At 32.3% G+C, this 21688-nt stretch overlaps 1 protein-coding gene across 2 annotated transcripts in view; it reads right to left on the bottom strand.

Annotated features, from left to right (window-relative positions):
- LOC140443681 (dopaminechrome tautomerase-like) overlaps positions 1-1374 on the bottom strand; it is a 100359-nt gene extending 98985 nt beyond the window's left edge. Inside the window, exon 1 of one of the 2 annotated variants that reach the window (XM_072535056.1) lies at positions 1260-1374. The gene's annotated coding sequence lies outside the window, so the exon portion shown is untranslated. The other variant, XM_072535057.1, reaches the window with a different exon arrangement.
- Between the last annotated feature and the right edge of the window lie 20314 nt (positions 1375-21688).

The raw sequence follows: 21688 nt of genomic DNA, 5'->3' as shown, positions 1-21688 counted from the left end.
GCAGCTTTCGTATTCGTTTTTTTTTGTATTTTGCCGAAAATGAACTCAGTTTTTAAAAAAGGTGTTACATAAATAAACGTGGCGCAATTTAGGGTTTTAGGGGAAGCCCGGGTGATAAAGTGGTAAACTTTTTTGCATCTTTTTTGGGGTCCCAAAATTGATATTCTCGGCAAAATTCAGCTTGTTTGTATGATTTTTAAAGGTCAAATTATAGTTAAAATTTTCTTAATTTATTTGTGTATAAGATGTATATATATATATATATATATATATATATATATATATATATATATATACACATAACATATATACATAACAAAATCTTGGTCAAAAATTAAGATATACCGAAACTTAAAATGTTCGCACTTTAATTTGTTTAATTCTTAACTTCCATTAACCAGATTTTCAAAGTTTATTATAGTTTAATTTTGTTTAAATATCTTATAAACAAATTAATTCGCAACTTTTTAGTAAAAACTAAAATTTAAAAGTTTAGTTGTTATAACTTTTTGAGTTATAAAGAAAAAGGAATTTTAAAAAGTTTTTTTAAGCTAAAAAAATACCTTTAAATTGGGGGGACATAAAAGTGCATACGCAACCCTCCGCCGGGCTCCTAGACAAATAGGAGACATAATATTACTTTAGAAAATATAAATGTAAATTTGATTTATTGTATTCTTATGTATCTTGCGGTCTAAATAAAATATAAGATAAACAATAATGAAAATATTTATAATAATAAGATATTTTGCCGTTTTATTTGTCACAAAACCTGAATTTTAGAAAATATTAATAAAATAATAATAATAATAATAATATTATACAATATATATATATATATATATATATATATATATATATATAATGAGACAAGTGTAAGCGAAACCATTCAACAAACAGGAATATTTATATTTATGTTTCGTGGACCTTAAAAAGGCATTTGACATGGACAAATTAAAGAACGTAATCCACTTATTGTATGAAAGAGAGATGCCTTTTGGAATAATCACAACGATCGAAAATATCTACCATAACAACACAAAAGTAGTAGAAGAAGAACTTACCTCGTTCTCTAAATTTTTCAAAACTTTTTTTCTTTGTTTGAACGTATTTGTGTAGGTATTCAGTTTTTAAGAATATCTTAGTAAAAACAATTAAAACTATAATAACGAATTTTCAAAAAGTGTCTAAAACTTTATATAGGTAAATAAAACTATGCCCGAGTCAAGCTCACCCACACAAAAATATGGTTTACTTACGTTAAAACAAAGAGAGTAACGGATTACGATATCACTAAACCGAACTGCTTACTTCACGGTCAAATAACACACAGGTTACAAATGCGAGGAAGGATTGTCACGACGAAAGTGTGGTAAGAATATAGAGGATAGGGTTAATATATACACGTACATACTGAAAGTTGTTCATTTTCCGTAGATTATTGAGTTAACCGAAGAAAAAATAGTTGTGTAGTGACACATGAATATTCGAATAATTTAGTGACTACTTTAATCGAGTAAAAGTTAATTTTGTAATACAAAATTTTTAGCCTGTTTAAAAATTTAAAAGTAAGGCTTTAGTAAATTATACAGGGTGTCTTACTTATACTGCACTTTAGGCGTATTTCTGAAAATGATCACATTCAAAACCTGAAAATTTGTACGTTCGATTAATACTTCTGGGAAAAAACAAAATTTAAAGACATCTCAATAGGCAGGTATTTACTGACTGTTTTCGCTAATATATACGTCAAGTGAGCAAACTTACACATTTTCTGAAGAAGTTTCGGCGCGGAAAATAGGTTTTTAATTATTTAAGTGATAGATTCGACCGTTATTTGGTGGAAATTTTATTTTATATAACAATAAAACACTGAAAACTTTATTTTTAAAACTTCCACAAAATTTATTATATCTTATCACTACAGCTGTTTTAGCAGAGTGAGAGAAGAAAAATAGATCCCTTTCTTAAGTGATCTATTTTTGGTATGTGTTTACACTTTACACCTTAACGGAATAGGTTGAGTAGAAAATAACTGTTTGTATTAAATTGTACTTTTTTATGTTCTTTAATAAAATGGTCTATATGTATATATGTTAATTCATATAATGACATTTTTTTATTTAAAAAGGGCTTTGTAGGGTGTGTTTATTTTTGATACACGCAGTTCACCTAGACGAATTTTCATGATGTCATTACCCATAGCCTATATATATTGAAATTGATACACATTATTTATGAAACTTTATTAAGAAAAAAATGATGAATTTATGAAAGGATTTTGTCAGTGTGCTGTAACATATAACACATCGTCCTCTTTTGTCATATTCTTCCAGCCTATGGTGTGTTTGTTGAGGTTTTGTAACATTATTGTCTTTGCAAATGGCAGTCACTAATTCTTCGCAAAATTGTGTAACATCCATTTTTTTGTTCAAAGCTTTGTTGTACAGAATTAAAGCATTCACTACGGCTGTATTGGTCAATAACTCTATTCTAGGTCCGATACCATTTTATAGAACGTCTGATGGGATTACTGTAGGAAGCTTTTTGATCAGAGACGTCAATGTAAGATTTAACAGAATTGTATTCTACTATTGTAGACGGTTTTCTTTTTATTCCTTATTTTGTATGAATGTCGACCATTTCTGGACAAGATTTTGTAGTCAAAAATGTTACCTCTCTTTTGTGGATCCATTTTCCTACAATAACTTTTGTGTTCTTCTGTAGCGCCATCATATCTCCTTTATTTAGCATTGCTTCAAACACCGACTTGGGATTGTATTTTCTATTTTTACGAAGTGTTCCAATTAGATGAATATTGTTATCATCTAGTTCGTGTGCCAAACTGACACTGGTGTAAAAATTGTTCGTAACCAAGCTTCTTCCTGAGTGTAGAAAAGGTTGCATTAATTCCATGACCACTAGGGATGCTAGTGATTGTTCCTTTGATATTTTTTGCTTTCCACTATAAATTTTTGCGTGATATGTGTAGCCGCCTTTTCCACAGAATTTAAAAAGTTTTACGCCATATTTATTACGTTTGCCAGGTATGTACTGTAAAAATGACAAACGTCCTCTAAAGAGAATCATCGATTCATCAATGCAAACGTATTTGCCTGGTACCAAAGCACATTGAAAACTTCTATTGAACGCCTGCAACAATGGTTCAACTTTGAACAATCTGCTTCCTTCAGGACAAGTTTCATTATCTGAAAAATGGAAGCAAGCAAAAAGAGCCTCAAATCTACACCTCGGCATGTTTGTCGTCTTGTATATTGAGCAATGGTGGATAAAATTAGTTCTTCAGTAATCTCGTAGTCGTGGTTTTGTATTCAAACCCATCCATATCAATATTCCCAAAAATTTTAATATTTCTTCTCTATTAGTATCATTCCAGTTAGTAAGATATAAATTTGTCGTAACGTTTTCATGATTTATAGCATCAGTAATTTGTAGTTCGTTGTTGTAGTTTAGTATTTGCAAAGTTTCAGACCCGTGGCGGTTATAACAGTAAATTTGTGAAATAAAATTGAAATTTGACGTTGCTGATGTAATAAAATTTTTTGGTAAGTAATATTTTACTGGTAACATACGTTAAGCTAAATGTTGTTTTTGATTTGTATATAATGACTACACTTTGTCAAATATCATACTTTGTTTTAGGTTTGAATGGTCAAAACAAAAGTAACAAAATTAAATTTACTGTCTTGTCTATTTGCCTATGATGGACCCCTTTGTCTTTACCTATGACTGACTAGGGGTCCAACATAGGAAAAAGGAAATAAGTTGCTACTTAACATAATACATTTTACAGGGATGGATTCTCATAAAAGGCAACAGTGGAATGAGAGTAATATGCAGCAAGCTTTAAAAAACATACAAGAAAAAACTATGGGGTTTAAGCTGGCAGCAAAAACATTTAACGTTCCAAAAACGACTTTGAAAAGGCGCTTTAATAAGCAACAAGGAAGTACGAAAGGTGATTTGAAAGGACGAAGACCAATATTTTCCACTGCTATTGAAAAGGAAATTGCTAAGCATATTATTACTATGGAAGCTCGTTTTTTGGCCTGACCAGTAAAGATTCACGAAAACTTGTATACGAAGTACCTGAAAGAAACAAAATTAGCCACAGTTTTAATAAGGAAACCAAGATGGCAGGCTGGAAATGGGTAAGAGGCTTTTTAAAGCTAAATCCTCGAATATCGTTACGAACTCCAGAAAATACTTTGTTGGCAAGGGCTCAAGCGTTTAATAAACCAAATATATGTGCTTATTTTACAGCATTAGAACATATATTAGACTAGTTTCAATTTCCACCCGACAACATTTATAACATGGACGAGTTCGGTTTGACAACTGTGCAAAAGAGATCGCAGAAGATTTATGCTAGTAAGGGTCGCAAACAAGTTGGTGCTTTAAGTATTGCAGAGCGCAGTCTACATGTTACGGTCGTATGTGCAATGAATGCAATTGGAACATATGTTCCTCCTGCCATGATTTTTCCTCGACTTCCTACATTTTCTGTCTCTGGCTGCAACATTTTTTAAGGTTTGAAAGGCTTACCAACCAACCAAGTTTTGTTGTTAGTCGATGGTCATGGTAGTCATAAAAGTTTTGAAGCTCCCCAGTTTGCAAAAGAAAACGGTATTATCATGTTTTGTTTTCCTGTTCACTGCTCTCATCACGTTCAACCCTTGGACCTAGGATTTTTAAGACCACTTCAAACTTACTACGACCAAGAAATTTAATTATGGCTGCTACAGAATACAGGTAACACAGTTACCCAATTTAAAGTAGCCAGTATCTGCAATAGAGCATATTTAAAAAGTGCACTTCCATTAAATGCTATAAATGCAGTTAAAAAGACAGGAATAGAACCGTTTAATCCAGATGTATTCGGGGATTGGCCATTTTTGCCGTCTATAACAACAGATAGAGAAAATTATGAACAAAACCCACTACCAAGAAGGTCCGACGAGAACTTACTACCAGAATATCGGAAGCAAAATGTTTCTTCGATTAAAGGTTTATCAAAAAGCACTGATCAGAAATCAACATCATCATCAGTCCTAAATATCTCGGTCGAAGATATTTGTCCTTCTCCTTTAGCTGGAGTATCTAAAGTAACTCAGAAAAGGGGTAGAAAACAGGGTAAAACAGGATATTTAAATTCAACGCCAGAAATTGATGATATAAAACAAAAAATTGCAGAAAAAGAAGCAAAAAAAAAGAAAACAAGACACAAAAAAAGTTAAAAGGTAATTTCGTGTTTTAACTACAAACAGTTCTGAAGACGATTGTGAATCTTCTTTTTAAGAAGACGACTCGAACGATGCAGCTTGCATTTACTCTAACGAACTATTTTCGCATTCACGATCCAAAGAAAAATGGATTCGTTGTCAAGTGTGTAAGAATTGGTGTCACAATAAATGTGCAGATGTAAATCCTGGACGTAAACAATTTTTGTGTGAATTGTGCAGGTAACTTTTTTCTTAAAAATACCTATTTGTAATATTATGTATCGTTTAGAATATCTTTTGGTTTAATAAAATAATTTGGTATTTACTTATTTTATACAAAATGCAACGGGTTTATCATGGGCGTATCAAAGGGTCCATCATGAGTACATATATGCCCATGATGGACCCTTACTAGGATTTTAGTAAACTATGAACCCCTTTTGTCATCTTAATTTTCATCAAAATTTAAAACATTTGCATATTATACAAATAAGACGACGTTATGTCCATATTTAAATATGACCATATTTAAACCCTGCTAAGTAAATAATTGAAATTATTATGGAGCTTTTTCCTTAAGGGATCCATCATAGGCACATTTCCCCTAGGCTCAGGGAGAGTAGCTGTTGTGTATTATGTATGATACACATAGGAGTCAAAGTGTTTTAATTTGGTAATTTCCATAGATTCTAATAAAGATTATTAGCCTTTATTTTGGATGTGAAGGATTTGAAATTCGTCATTAAAAAATATTTATGATATAAAAGGTTAAATACGTATGTAGAATCTGTTTGTCTATTATTGTTTTAACCTTCTAGCCATTAGCCATAACCATTCTTTTAATGACGAATTTCAAATTATTCACATCCAAAATAAAGGCCTTGGGCTGTCTTTATTAGAATCTATGAAAATTAACAAATTAAAAACACAGACATAATTCTGAATGACCAACTTGGGAGAAACATTTCTCCCCTCCTCAACCTATTCCGTTAAAGACTATAAAGTATAAATACACACCAAAAATAGATCACTTGAGAAAGGCACTCTGTCGAAACAGCTGTAGTGATAAGTAAATATAATAATTTTGTGGAAGTTTTGAAAACAAAGTTTTCAGTGTTTTATTGTTATATAAACAGTTTAGTGCAAAAATTGCCACTCTTTCCAATGTTTGCTTAAAAAGCTATCTATTTTTAATTATTATATTAATTTATTTATTTTATCGGTTAAGAAAAGAACACATCTTCAAAATTGTGTATTTTTTTTAATTAATTCGTGGCTCCAAAAACAGTACAAAAAGACAAAATGGTTAATTGTTTATAACTTTTGTGAAAATTATTTTACACTTTTTTGATTACTTTTAAATGGGGTTCTTACAGTGCTTATTAAATCCTTAAACTTTAGCTTTATCCATCAATTATACTATAAATTCAATAGGATTGTCAGGGCAGACATTTTGTAGTTCGTTAACACTCGGTGGTAAGCGGCTATATATTTATTTCTTTATTAGCACACAAATCCACTTCTCAATTATCATTTTTGACCGTTACATCTGTTGGAAGTCCGAACTAGAGAAGGTACACTCGCCTTGTTGCGAAATTTATTATTTAGTACCGCTTGCAGCTTATCCGTGCCATTGAGGTATACCCTGAATGCCAATAGAGAGGCATGCGGACACCGTTATTTCTTTTCGAAAGTAATATTCTTAATGCAATACGGCAACATTGTGAAAACTCACCCACAAATAACCATTAAAATCAGGTTGGTGCTAGTATTTCATGAGCGTACCGTCGGGTAACATCATGGCATCAAAACCAACGTGCAGTACATCTGTTAATAAACAAAATAAAAAAAGGTGGTTCTCTGTGAGAGAAAAGCAAATGATAAAATCGGTTTATGAGGGATTGTGTAGAAGGTATCCAGATATGCTTATAGAGGACATCGCGGCATTGTCTGGAGATTTAACGAAAGTATCGGCTCGTACGGTTTTCCGAATAATTCAAGGTAAGAAACCTATCCAAAAACCAATCCATAAAGGATGTGCAAAAATTATATTGGACGATAGTACGAAAAGTATAATCCGAAGAAAAGTTCATGGATTTTATTTTAGGAACGAACTGCCCACGTTAAGGGCTATTCAACGAGAAGTTAATGCAGACGCAGATGATACTTTAAATAAAATATCCATGAGAGTATTACAAAGAACTTTACATGAAATGGACTTTCGGTATGTGAAGAGAAATCGGAAAAGTTTGTTGATCGAGAGAGACGAATTAGTGATATGGCGGAGAAAATATTTGCAAAAAATTCGTGATTTTAGACGACTTGGTAAAAAAATTTATTATACGGACGAAACGTGGTTGAATGAGGGTCATACGAAATCCAAAGTGTGACAAGACTTGAATATTAAAAGTGGGCGACAGGCTTGCATTGAGGGACTCTCAACCGGCTTAAAAGCACCCTCGGGCAAAGGAAGACGTCTTATTATAACGCACATTGGAAGTGATTCAGGTTTTTTACAAGATGGTTTAAATGTGTTTACCTCAATCAAAACGGGCGATTATCATGAGGATATCAATTCGGATGTGTTTGAAAAGTGGTTTTAGTCTATACTGACTCTTGTAGATCCTAGTTCGGTAATTATAATGGACAATGCACCTTATCACAGCCGTCGTATGGAAAAAATACCGACTTCTGCATCTCGAAAGGCAGATATAATAGATTGGTTAAGAAGTAAAAATATAGATTTTGATGAATCCATGATAAAGGTTCAATTACTTGATATAGTGCGCGAACATAAGAGTTCATATATCAGATTTGCAGTAGACGAAATGGCACGCGAGCATGGCATCACCGTATTAAGAACTCCACCGTATCATTGTGAATTGAATCCCATCGAGCTAATATGGGCACAAATAAAAAATGAGGTAGCGCAAAAGAATACAACCTTTAAATTAAAAGATGTCAAATTATTATTAGACCAAGCCATACAAAATATAACCGCTTCCAACTGGCAGACATGCATTAAACATACACAGAAAGAAGAAGATAAAATGTGGGACGTAGACACGCGTGTTGATGTTCTTATCGAGCCCATTATCAGTACTCCAGGAGAAGACAGTAGTGATAGTGAATTAAGAACAGGAAGTGATTCAGAATAAAAATTTTTCTTTAAAATAATAACTAATAGGTACAGTTCTAGAGATTTTTTGTTGCTACATTCGGAGACTACCTGTGAGATCCTTCGTCCTACCTGGTTATAATTTTCTATGTAGGTATGTACCTAATAACTATATTATTATTATTATGGCAAGTTTGTTTTTCACAATTGTAGTTTACATTAGGTTGCTGGGTCTAGAATTATTATTTTCTGTAAAGAAGTTGGTATTTATATGTTAATATGGATTTTATTTAAAAAAAAATATTGTACATTCTACCGATCTCAAAGTCGATCACAAAGCGACTAAGTTATTTCGAAACTATTACCTATTTACAAATTCATTCACATTTACTTAAAACTCTCATGTAGAAATTGATTGTAAATAAAAGTTCAAAAGAAAAAACAAGGTTGTTTCGGGAATTCTATTATTTCCATTTTAGTCGTATTTAATTGGAAATTTCCAGGTATTATATTTGTATTCTTGGAAATTGCTCAATTTGAATGCTACGTCGTGTTTAGTTTAAAACGCATATTATGACTAACGAGGGTTTTTAAAAAGGTTAATCTGAAAATTCATCTACAGTTTGATGTCTTAACGGTGGAAAACTTTATAAAAAGCAGTGGAAGATATTCTATTGGAGAAATGCAAGGCGATACAATAGTTACTAGTTATTCTTACGTTTACTACTGAAAGTTTCGTTTATATTTTTAAGTTATTTTCTTTTTTGTTTGTTATGAATTTAAGATATTTATAAATGATAGGTTTTGTTTATTACAAATTATTACGAACCAGAAGTATATTCGTGACATTTCATTATTATAAGGGAGAAAGTTTTGGATTTAAAATATAATATAATTTAGCACCTAGACACCGTAAGGTACAAAAGGACGGCTTAAGTAAGTAAGTATAATTTAGCATTTGAGATGTTGTAAAATAAACATGTACATATTTCTTATACTAAAAATAATATAAATAAATAAAAATATTGTGTGTACATCTGGCTTACACAATTAATTGTTAAGACGTAATATATTTTGAATATAATATTTTTACATAACATTTTAACAAAATATATTTAACATAAATTAACAATTTTACCGTTGACGCAAAAATATTTTTATGTGCAAGTTTCCTATTATTCTCCTTATTTTAAAAATATACACACCACCATTGAACTACACGCGTCTCTCATCTCAAACCCCTCGAGGATCCATAATTTCTAAGCGATAACCTGACAATCCTATTGAATTTCGACTATAGTTTAAAATTTATTCACATTGTTTAACTCAGAGGTCACTTTTTGTAATAAAAAAGGTTCATTTTTATAACCAAAAATTGTTTTATAAAGGTACTGTTAATTTCAGCCTATAAAAAATTGGCATAAATTGTAAACTAATTTACTATTTTTGTTGGGAATATGCCACAATTTTACTCAAATTAAGTTTATTTGACGTTTCGATCTCCACTTCTCACAGACATAAATTTATGATATATTTTGAAGTATATGTCTTTAAAATAATATTGTTAATAATATTGAGTTGCGTTTCTAAGACGACGTTATTCATTCATTCATCAATTAATTTAATTACATGATGTCAACTTTAACTTAAGAATATCCGTCAGAAAAATCATAACGTGTAACTTGTCTTTAAACAGACAATCACGTGCAATGATGACAGTAAAATTCACCAGTTAGTGATCTTATGGTAAATCATTAGGAAAAAACCAGAAAAAAACCTTGGGAAACTATCCCGACATGGTAAGTATTTATTCTTACATTTATTTTACTCTTAATATTAACACCAGACTCTGATTTTATGTATGTTATTTTACAATATAAATTATGTTACTTGATATGTTATTGACTAACTAATACATAGTGGTATTTTCTTTCATTTCATTTCTTTTTTTTTTAATATGTGTAACTAGAGCCTACTGCATTCTATAGGATACATGACAGGACAGTTCTTTATGTTTACATATGATTTAAGCATTTTTTCTTAAGAGCCTAGGCGCAAAATTTCGGGTCAATGCTTTTTAAACGCATTCATTTTTTTTTCGAATCCTGAGAAAACTAAGTATTTTTGAAAAATTTAAATGCAGAATGAAAGGTTACATTATTATGGAGGGCCGAAAGTTCCTAAAAACTTCTATAATGTTTATTTTAGTAAGTTTCAGGGGTGAAAAAAAAAAGAGAAAATTAAGTGTGATTTTTAATTTTTAATCTCATTCAAAAGAAACTGTTTGTTTATTCTAAGGGACTTTCTTTCCTCGTTAATAATGTAATCTTTCATTTTACGTTTAAGTTTTTTAAAAACATTTATTAAATTTCTCAGGATTCGAAAAAAATTAATGCATTTAAAAAGCATTGACCCGAAATTTTGCGCCTACACTAATACATTAAAACATAAAAGTAAAAAAACCTTACTTCAAAAGCCTGTTTTACAGGCATAAATTGAATGTTCTTTGTAAATAAATGCATTACACTTAGCATAAACGAAATCGCATTTTTGATCCTTTTTGGATGGACATATTTATGTAGCATCACAGTAGTTTTTTCACAATTTGGTTGACAGGTAGGCCCTAAATTGTAGTTACAAATTTTCACAAATTTTTCACAAGTCTTTAAGAATATGCTTTTGGAGTTTTCCGTTTTCCGCTCTTCTTTTAGTGTAGGGTAAAACTAATTATGTGGAAAATTCCTTTAGGAATAAGCTCCGTTTATCATTTCGTCCATTCTTATAGTCGAAGTGTTCAGTCAAAACTAAAAATAAATGCAGTGAGGGCCCCTACAGCTACGATATTTTTCCAACTAACCATCCAGTTTTCAGTTTGGAACTATCCATCTTTTTATTTGTGTTTTACATGTGTAATTTGTAATTTTCTGATCCATTACGTCAACACCTCTTTTTCTTTTATTATAGAAATCTTTAATTTCTGATTTCTATTTTTCTGTTTTATTAATATGTTTGTCATTATGGAGTCAGCTTAGCAATATCACAGCTTTATTTTTTTAAGGTACGTAACTCACCAATATAATATTTTCGCAAAATCCAAAACAAGAAAAATTTACAGGTCTTTCCTTGTTTGCATGCATTCTTTTTATTTTTTATAATGGTTCAAACTGCAGTAATTCCAAGTGACAATAATTTTTCAAATAAGTCGACACTTGTAAAAAAGTTACCAACTACTAGATATCTGGAACTATGGCGTATTGAATTTATCAATTTATGAATATTATTTGAGCCCAGATTTCATTGAGTATTATCCACTGGCTTTCTTCTAACATATATTTTTCGATTAATAACATATTCTCCCAGTCTGGTTTAAAAAAAAAGGTCGAAAAACATTTCGCAGATATCTAAAGCTTTTAAGACATAGGCGGGGGTTACTAGATGACGAATAGATGAAAAAGTACTTGTATTTTTTGTCTATAAGTTTTTTCCCTTATATTTTACATAAACCATATTTATCTCATTTTTTTATATCAAGAATATCTTTATTTTCCCGTTTTTTAAATTAAAATTGATAAATAATTCACAGAAATATTTGCAAAAAAACAGTTTTTTTGCACTAATTTATATTTTTATAATTTTTTTATTAACAAAATAAAATGTTATTAATACATTTGAACATCGATCAATTACCGTCTTTTAAATTTGTGCGAAATTTCGCCCCGATCGGTCACATAGTTTAAAAGTTATTTAATGTATTTATCCCTGAGGCTAAATATTTAAACTATCGGACTTGCTCTATTAATGATGCTACACACATTTAGCAAATTTCATAGGATTCTTTAAGACTTAAACTATCTTAGAAGTTAAATGCATATTGCATTTTCATCGAAATTATTTACAAAATAAACGTTTGAAAAAGGGGTATGTTTTTTACTTATAAACAATTGTAATAACTTCTATATTTTTCAAGCTATTACCTGAAATTTAATTTATAAAATATATAAGTATTATTACATCATTGATATAAAATGAAAAAAACTATATGTGTATTTTCCGGGATTTTCCGAGATTTCCGGAGGGGTGAAAATTATGTCATCGTTATTATTATTGCGACAGACTATTCCAGCCCAATTTAAAAAAAAAAGTAAGTTTTTACCGTGAATTTCAATTGGACCCAAATTTTCCGAGGTTTCTCATGTTTCCCGGCCAGTGAAAACTATGTAGTTATTCCTATTTCGACGAACTACCCCAGATTAGAAAAAGAGGCTTCTAGCTGCAACGGAAGCCGAGATAATGTAAATTTTTCCTACTGGTTTCAATGTGAAGTTCCGAACTCGAAAAAAAAATCGGAGCTGAAACAGTTATCCCCTCCACTTTCCTATGTCGATCTTTCGAAAGTACCTTCGTTTCGAAAGGCTGTAAGTTTCGAAAAATTGAATTGATGAATTTTATAGCTATAAGATTCAATATAAAGTTTAGATTTTCGTTCAGAATTTGTGCAAATGTTACTTCTTAATATATATACACAATGGAGATATGATTTTTTTTAAAAATAGTCCCTAACTTCGTTCCTGTTGGTCATAGGTTTTTTCTAAAAGTGAGTTTTTTTACCAGCTATCTAATGGTTGTAATACAAGTATGTAGCTTGAAAAATATAGAAGTTATTACGATTGTTTATAAGTAAAAAACATTTCTCTTTTTCAAACTTTTATTTTGTAAATAATTTCGATGAAAACGCAATATGCATTTAACTTCTAAGATAGTTTAAGTCTTAAGGAATCCTATGAAATTTGCTAAATGTCATATGTCATATGGCAATCATTAATAAAGCAAGTTCAATAGTTTAAATATTTAGCCTCAGGGATAAATAAATTAAATAACTTTTAAACTATTTGACCGATCGGGGGGAAATTTCGTACAAATTTAAAAGCCGGTAATTCCTCGATGTTCAAATGTATTTAATAACTTTTTATTTTGTTAATAAAAAAATTAATAAAATTTAAATTAGTGTACTGTGGAAGATTTAAATTTAAGTGAAAGATTGAAAGGTGTACTGTGGAAGAGAAAAAGAGGTTTCAGAAGAGCGGAAGAACCAGTGTAGTGGATAATTAGTACATATCAGTATAATTGGCACATAAATTGCTAGAGAATAATACCCATATAATTGGAACTCTTAGTAGCAACAGAAAATTAAACCCAAAAACTGTTTAGCAAGCAAAATTAAAACGTGGAGAAATAATTGCAGAAGAAAGCAATACTAGCATTTTTGTAGAAAAATGGAAGAAAAAGAGGGGTGTCCTTATGCTAAACACAAATTTTTTACCGGAAATGGTGGGGGTCAACAGACGTTCAGGTGAATTATTGAAGCCCAAAAGTGTGCTGGAATACAACAAACATAAGGCCTATATTGATTTATCAGGTAACTTTATTATATAAAAACATTTTTTTTGTTACTGTAAAATTGTTTTTAGATCAGATGAAATCATATATGTAGTTTGAAGATGATTGCAAAGACGCACCACAGAAAAAAATGAAGCCTATGCAAAAATGCCTACCCGCCGAACTAGAACAAGTATAGAGTATAAAGAATTACCAGACAAAGAGAAGAGAAGAAAAGAAACTACACAGAATGAAGAAATGAAACCACTTAAAAAAGAAACTTCAATATATAGAGAACCTCAACAGAGAGAAAGAATTCAGAACATTCTATAAGAAAGTTAACATCAACAGAAAAGAATTCAAGGCAAACACAAATCAATGTAGAAGTTTGAATGGCGATCTATTAACAACAAGAACAGACGTACTAAACGGTTGGACGGAATATTTTAACCAGATACTTAATATAGAGAAAGAAGAAGAAAACCCGGAAGATGAAAGCTGTGAGGTAAGCGGAGCAGACGAAAGGGAGGAGGATCCACCAACGATCCTGGAAGTTAAAGACGCTGTAAACAAACTAGCCAGAAACAAATCACCCGGAATAGATAATTTCCCAGCGGAATTATATAAAGAATGTGGCCATGATATCATAATAGCGCTACAGCAGCTTATAAAAGAAATATGGATACAGAAGTCCCTTCCCAGTGATTGGAATATTGGAATACTTTGCACCATACACAAAAAGGGAGATATCTTTGAATGCTCTAACCATCTAGGAATTACGCTTCTAAATGCATCGTATAAAATATTCTCCAATATACTATGCCATCGTATGGCATCATATGCAAAGGGAATAATAGGACAATCTTCTTCTTAAAGTTCCATCTCCTATCGGAGGTTGGATATCATAACGGCTATGGTCACTTTGTTGGCTGCTGCTCTGAAAAGTTGTAGTGAACTACAGTTAAACCATTCTCTAAGGTTCTTCAGCCAGGAGATGCGTCTTCTTCCTATGCTTCTTCTTCCTTGGATCCTTCCTTGCATAATAATTCTCAGCAGCTCATATTTTTCTCCTCTGGTTATGTGACCCAAATATTCTAGTTTTCTTCTTTTAATGCTGTTCATAATTTCTAACTCCTTATTTAGACGTCGTAGTACCTCAGCATTGGTAATCCTTCGAACCCACTGAATTTTTAATATTCTTCTGTAACACCACATTTCGAACGCTTCTATTTTCCTTATGTGTTGTTTCTTCAATGTCCAAGCTTCCATTCCGTATAGTAAGATAGAAAATATGTAACATTTTAGAGCCCTCAATCTGAGATGCAACTGAAGGTCTCTGTTGGTAAGCATTGTCTTCATTTTCACAAATGCTTGCCTTGCAGTTTCAATTCGGACTTTGATTTCTTTACTTTGGTCATTTTTGTCATCAACCCAGGTTCCCAGATATTTATATGTCTCTACTTTTTCTATTTGGGTTTGCTCTATCATTAATCTTTCATTTCCATGTTGCGTTTTTGAGACAATCATAAATTTAGTTTTTCTCTTATTTATTTTTAGTCCGTATCTAATGCAATAATCGTTAATTTTATTTACCAATTCTTGTAGCGATTCCAGGGTGTCTGCCATTATAACGGTGTCATCAGCGAATCTTATGTTATTTACTATTCTTCCGTTTACAGAGATTCCATCACCCAGATCCGCTATCGCTTCCTGGAATATGGCTTCACTGTACACGTTAAAAAGTAATGGTGACAGAACACAACCCTGTCTTACTCCTCTCTTTATATCCATATTTTCGAACTTTTGTTCTTCTATCTTTATATTGGCCTTTTGATTCCAATACAGATTGATAATGATTCGTAAGTCTCGTCTGTCTATATCTTTGTTTCTCAGTATTTCTATTACTTTTTCATGTCGGACCCTGTCGAATGCCTTCTCGAAGTCGATGAAACAGGAATAAATATCTAGGTTCATATCTAAGCATCTTTGAGAGAGGACATTAAAAGCAAACAATGCCTCTCTCGTTCCCAGTCCCTTGCGGAACCCAAACTGAGTATCATCCATATCATCTTCTAGTTTTCTATATAATCTTCCATGAATCACCTTTAGAAATATTTTGAGGGTATGGCTTATTAGTGATATTGTCCTATAGTCTGAACAATATTTGGCATATACTGTTTTTGGTATTGCTACAAAGGTGGACACCAACCATTCCTGTGGGATTTTTCCAGTTTTATATACTTTATTAAATAGGTCCAGAAGTACAGGTAGAGTTTCATCGTCTAGACATTTCAGTAGTTCCGCAGGTATTTCGTCTGGACCTACAGTTTTTCCGTTTTTTGCGTTTCGTATTGCTTGTTCGATTTCCTCTATTATGATCTCTGGCCCCGTTTCGCTGTCGATTTCTTCCGGTTTTTGCCGATTATCCTCAAACAGATCTGTTATGTATGTCTTCCATTTTTTTAATTTCTCTTTAATTTCTATAATGATTTTTCCATTTGCGTCTTTCAGAAGGGCATCTTTCTTTTTTCTCAGTGTATTTGTCATTTCCTTTATTTTCTTATGCATGTTAAAGCTATCATACTGTTTAGCATATGCCTCTATTTCACTGCATTGATTAGCAAGCCAGGTGGATTTGGCCTCTTTTATTTTCTTTCCTATCAATCTCTGTAGTTCCTTGTATTTTGCTTTACTCCTGCCTTTATGTTTCCTTCTTTCCTCCATTAGATCTAAGATTTCTGAAGTCATCCATCTCTGTTTTTTTCTTATTTTTGTCTGCAGTAGCTTTTCTCCTGCCTTTATTAAAGTTTCCTGTACCATGTTCCATTTGTCATTAACATCTGTTGTTTTTATCACGTCTTGTTTGATTTTCTTTAAGTTATCATTTATTTCTTGTTTTAAGCTCTGACGTATAGGTTCTTCTTTTATCATTGAGACATCAAACCGTGGTATATTGGTTTGTTTTTGGATCTTCTTCAATTTTATCTGCATTACGCCTACTAATGGATTATGGTCTGAATTTATGTCAGCTCCGGGGTATGTTCTCAGAGACTTTATAGCGTTTTTATATCTAGATTTTATTAAAATGTAATCTATCTGGTTTCGAACAATGTAGTCTTCTGAATCCGCAGGTGATTTCCAAGTATAAAGTCTTCTTTTAGGTAATTTAAAATTTGTATTCATTATTACCATCTCCTCGCTTTGGCAGAATTCGACAAGTCTGGACAATAGCACAATAGGACAATACCAGGTTGTAAATCAACAATTCATCAGATTTTAGCCCTGAGACAAATTCTGGAGAAAACACTGGAATACGGTGTAGACACGCACCACATATTTATAGACTGCAAGGTAGCCTACGACTCTGTAAATAGAAGAGAATTATTTAGAGCAATGATAGACCTAGGTGTACCAAATCAGTGGGTAATTCTAACCAAACTAACCTTTGAAAAAGTTGAACATTTTAATACAAAGAACGGGCTACGTCAGGGAGACCCATTTTCCTATATACTATTCAATCTAGCTCTGGAAAAAGTAATACGTACGTCACAAATCACAACTACCGGTTCAATATATAACAAATCTGTGCAAATCCTAGCATATGCTGATGATATCAATATTAATGAGAGAACGGAAAACGTACCACGAGAGGCGTACGTAGCACTAAAGGAAGCGGCTACAAAAATGGGTTTAATAATAAACACCAATAAAACGAAATATATGAAAATAGGTACGTAACCACAAATACTACGGCCACTTGTTATAGAAAACGACGTCATCGAAGCAGTTAACGAATTTGTATACCTGGGAACGCTCGTCAATACTGGAAATGACACTAACGCAGAGATAAACCGCAGAATTTTCACGGCTAATAGATGCAATTTTGGCTTAATCTCCTTTTTAAATCTACAGTTATATCAAGAAATACAAAATCAAAACTCTACAAAACAATAATACGCCCAGTCCTAACATATGATTCAGAAACCTGGACTTTAACAAAAAGCAATGAAAACATGTTAGGATGTTTCGAAAGAAAAATACTAAGGCGAATCTATGGAGCGGTAAATGAAAATAGTTTCTGGAGAAGATGATACAACTTCGAACTCTATAGAATATACCAGGAACCAGATATCGTAAAACACATTAAAATAGGACGTCTGAGATGGGTAGGCCATGTAATGCGGATAGAGCAAACCGACCCAGCTAGAAAAACGCTCCTTGATAGACCTATTGGTCAAAGAAAAAGAGGAAGACCTAGAACAAGATTCCTAGATATCATAGATCAAGATATGAGAAATATGGACGGATAGGGACGACTGAAAAAAAATTCTTGGGGAGGCTAGGACCCAAACAGGGTTGTAAAGTCAAAATGATGATGATGATTGTCCAATACATGATCTCACCGCTTACATATTAGCTTAAACGGATCTGTCTAACAAACGCAATGAGACGCAGCTAGAAGTGTGAACTGACCTGTCGGACAGCATGTGTCCCCCACGGCCACATTCATGGAAAACAATATATGCAAACGGAGGACAACGTTTGTCCCCCTTAACACTTTACGTGTTAAAACAATTTCATATAAACACAATGTCGGATTTTTACAATTATCAGTTCGACTATTTTATTAAACTACGACAATAAAACATTATTAGTAACACATTTTAAGTTGAATTTTCATATCTTTATTTTGGAAGAGATTTCTAAAGCAGCACATAATAAATATGGCTTTTTACGAAATAGTTGTCACAGTAAGCATTTGGTCCATTTAAGTTACGAAGGAAGTCGTTATACAACATGTAATTTTTTATTTTACACACTACATCAATTCTATTAAAATCTGTAAAATTAATAAATCGTCAACCTAAAGGGTTAACCTGCTAAGGCCATTTTAACTAATTTTATAGGAGAGCAAAAAAACGTTGTAAAAATACAATTTTTTGTTTAAAATATTAATCTAATAACTTTATTCATTTAGAAATGTCTTTATTTACAATATGCTGATAAAATTTACAAGATATAGTCTGGTTATTAGCTGAAAAGTACTAATTTTGGAGATAGCAGGTTTTCGCCATTTAAAAGAGAAAGTAAAAATGAACTTCACAGTCTTTCAAGGATCTTTTAAAATAAAACTAGATCTTGTTGCTTTAAAATAAAATGAGTTCATTAATACAAAATGAAATCCAAGTCGTAAATCAAAGTTATTGAAAAAGTAGATTACTACTATTAATCGGAAATAACAACGGAACGTTTTTTTTTTTTGCTATTCATGGGGAAGATCGTCGTAACATGTGTGCATGTGTGTGTAATCAACGAGCAAAGTCTTCTTAATATTTTGTCGATCTTCATATTTTCGCGCGGTTATTTTACGCCTTTCTGAGTGTAGATTTTTTAGTGACTGTCTTTGAGGAAGATTGTCCATTTTTATGTAAAATGTAACTTATAGTGAATTTGTACTTCGGGTGAATATCGAATAGCACGAACATCGGTAAGTTTTGCATCGCCCTTTACCCTCCATGGTTGGATACTTTTGTAAAACTGAACTGCATTGTATTTCTTAAAGAAGTCAAAACTTAAATAAGTTACATTATATGGAGCTGGTTTCTTTCTTGCCTGCTGATAGTCGGTGACATAATTGACAGGTACGTTTATTATCTTATCTTTTAGTTTTTGTTCCATCACTGAGTGGACAGAATCCACTTCAATTTGTGTATGGCCAGGCTCAAGAAATTTCTGTTCTATTGTTATATTATGATTTTTTGCCAAATTCATTAGGGCATTGGCAATAACACAATTGTGATTTTGATAGCTACAGCCATCAGTAAAAATAGTAATGGTCTCTTCATTCTCATTCTCTTGCTTAGCAATTTCAGGAAGAATGTGGGTTTCGAAAAATAATACTCAAATACTTGCAAATTCTTCGGAATTTAGCTCCTTCGGCTTCATTCCAAAGATAACAAAATACATTTTACTATTTATTAGATTGTAGAAGTACAGGTTGTGTACTTGTATATTTTTTCTATGATAAAGTGTACTAACGTTTGATTTTGGAGCCATCAACACTGCTTGTAAATTGACTGTAAAAACAAACTTTTTCATCTTTTTGTCCTTTTTCTTTTCTTCTCTGGCTTCTGTTTTTCTTTAAATTTGTGCTTTATTTTTATTTTCCGAAATATTTTCATTCTTGAAACAGATGCATTTTTCACACTCATCCTTTTTCAAGTGGGACAAGGCAAAATTCTCATTTCTAAAGGCATTTGAAAAAGTGGCTATTGATAGATTCATTTTTTTTTTAATTTGCACCACTCGTTAACATAGAACTCGTAGAGAGATTGTTGTGATTTCTATTCTGCTAATAGGTATTTCTTTAATATTTCAGTTCAAAAACATGGTTCTACACACTCTAAGATTCTGGCCTTTGACCTTGCAGCGTTTATCCCCTTTTTGTCTCTTTCGATTTTTTTCGATTTCTTGTCCTTTTGAGAGCTAGAGAAACAACATGACTGTTTATAAATGTCTTTTTCCCCCCAGCTCATCCAAAATGCTTCAAATATCTGACGTCTGTCCTGTTCTGTCAAGGACAGACATTTTGTAGCAGCTGTCCCTTTTTTGCATCTCGGTTTCATAGCACGAGGTTTCCTTCGTTCTTCATAGTTCCATTTTTCTTCATTTTTTCTCTTGCCAAATTTCCTTTTCCTGTTTCCCGTAATCGTTTATTTTTTTGTACAAACCAAGTTAATTCGTGCACTTGAGAACGTTTTTTTTTTCTTTTCTTATTCTTTGCTGGGTATTCAATGATGTTACTTGAATCTATATCTCTTGAATGTACACTCGACAAAAATTTGAGACCGTGCTGCAGCGAGTCTAGACATGAAATGGCGTGACGGCGATGACTTAGCAGTATTTACCTTTACGAATCCAGATTCTTACAGATAGCAGGTTTTCGTATCAGGTAATAGATGGTATTTCTGGCATAATTAGGAGTTGGTTGGTTAACCTCTCATGGAAAAAAGCAAAATAGCTTTCGAACCCTGCAAAATTATTATTTTATATTAAAAGTGGACTTAACAGGCTAGCACTTTAGGGTGTCGAAATACATAATAAAATTACTTTATTTAGTTTAAAAAAATATTATTTAAATTTTAAAAATACACAAAAAATAGTATGATGCTCTGCGCTAGTCATCAGTACAGCCTACTGTATCACTTTTTTTCCTTTTTTTTTCCTCATGATTTACGATGGAATCACTAACAGGAGAACTTTACTGTCATCTTTGCATATGGTTCTTTTTAAAGACAAACCGCATGCTATTATTTTTTTTTTGACGGATATTCTTAAGTAATGGTTAATTTCATAAACTATCTTAAAATAAAGTTGTCACATAGTGTTAGTAATGGAGTGTCACGAGTCACTAACTCAAGCTTCGTATGGTAATACCATCATCCTGAGGTGGGTTAAAGGACACAATAGGAATAAAGGCAACCGCATTGCAGACTCTTAGGATCTGGGGATCTTTTTGGTTGGTCAACTACAACAATCGCGGAAATTGTCAAATGTCACTCCCATACGCAAAGCGTAAAAAGATGGGAAGAAGGGCTAGGATGTAAAATTGGCAGGGTAACACTCAGTAACCTTGAAGAGTCAGCATCAAAGAACTTGGGAATGACCAGGAAAAACCTACGCTTGACAGTTGGTTTTTTAACTGGTCATTGTCAACTAAGCAAACACTTCCACACACTGGGGCTAGTAGACACACCTCTTTGTAGAAAGTGTGAACTGTGAACGAGAAGGCGAAACTGTAGAGCATGTCCTATGTGAATGCCCGGAGTTATCGTCAATACGAGAGTACACGTTCGGCGAGTCCTGGCCCACACCTGCCCACATAAGAGAGATTTCTCCTGGTGACTTGTCCACCTTCCTAGAAATGGCTGGATGGACAATGAGCTAAGAT

This window comes from Diabrotica undecimpunctata, chromosome 6 (genome assembly GCF_040954645.1).
Source record: "Diabrotica undecimpunctata isolate CICGRU chromosome 6, icDiaUnde3, whole genome shotgun sequence".
Classification (NCBI taxonomy): domain Eukaryota; kingdom Metazoa; phylum Arthropoda; class Insecta; order Coleoptera; family Chrysomelidae; genus Diabrotica; species Diabrotica undecimpunctata.
The sequence above is the reverse complement of the archived record's forward strand: the minus strand, read 5'-3'. Positions and strand labels throughout refer to the sequence as shown.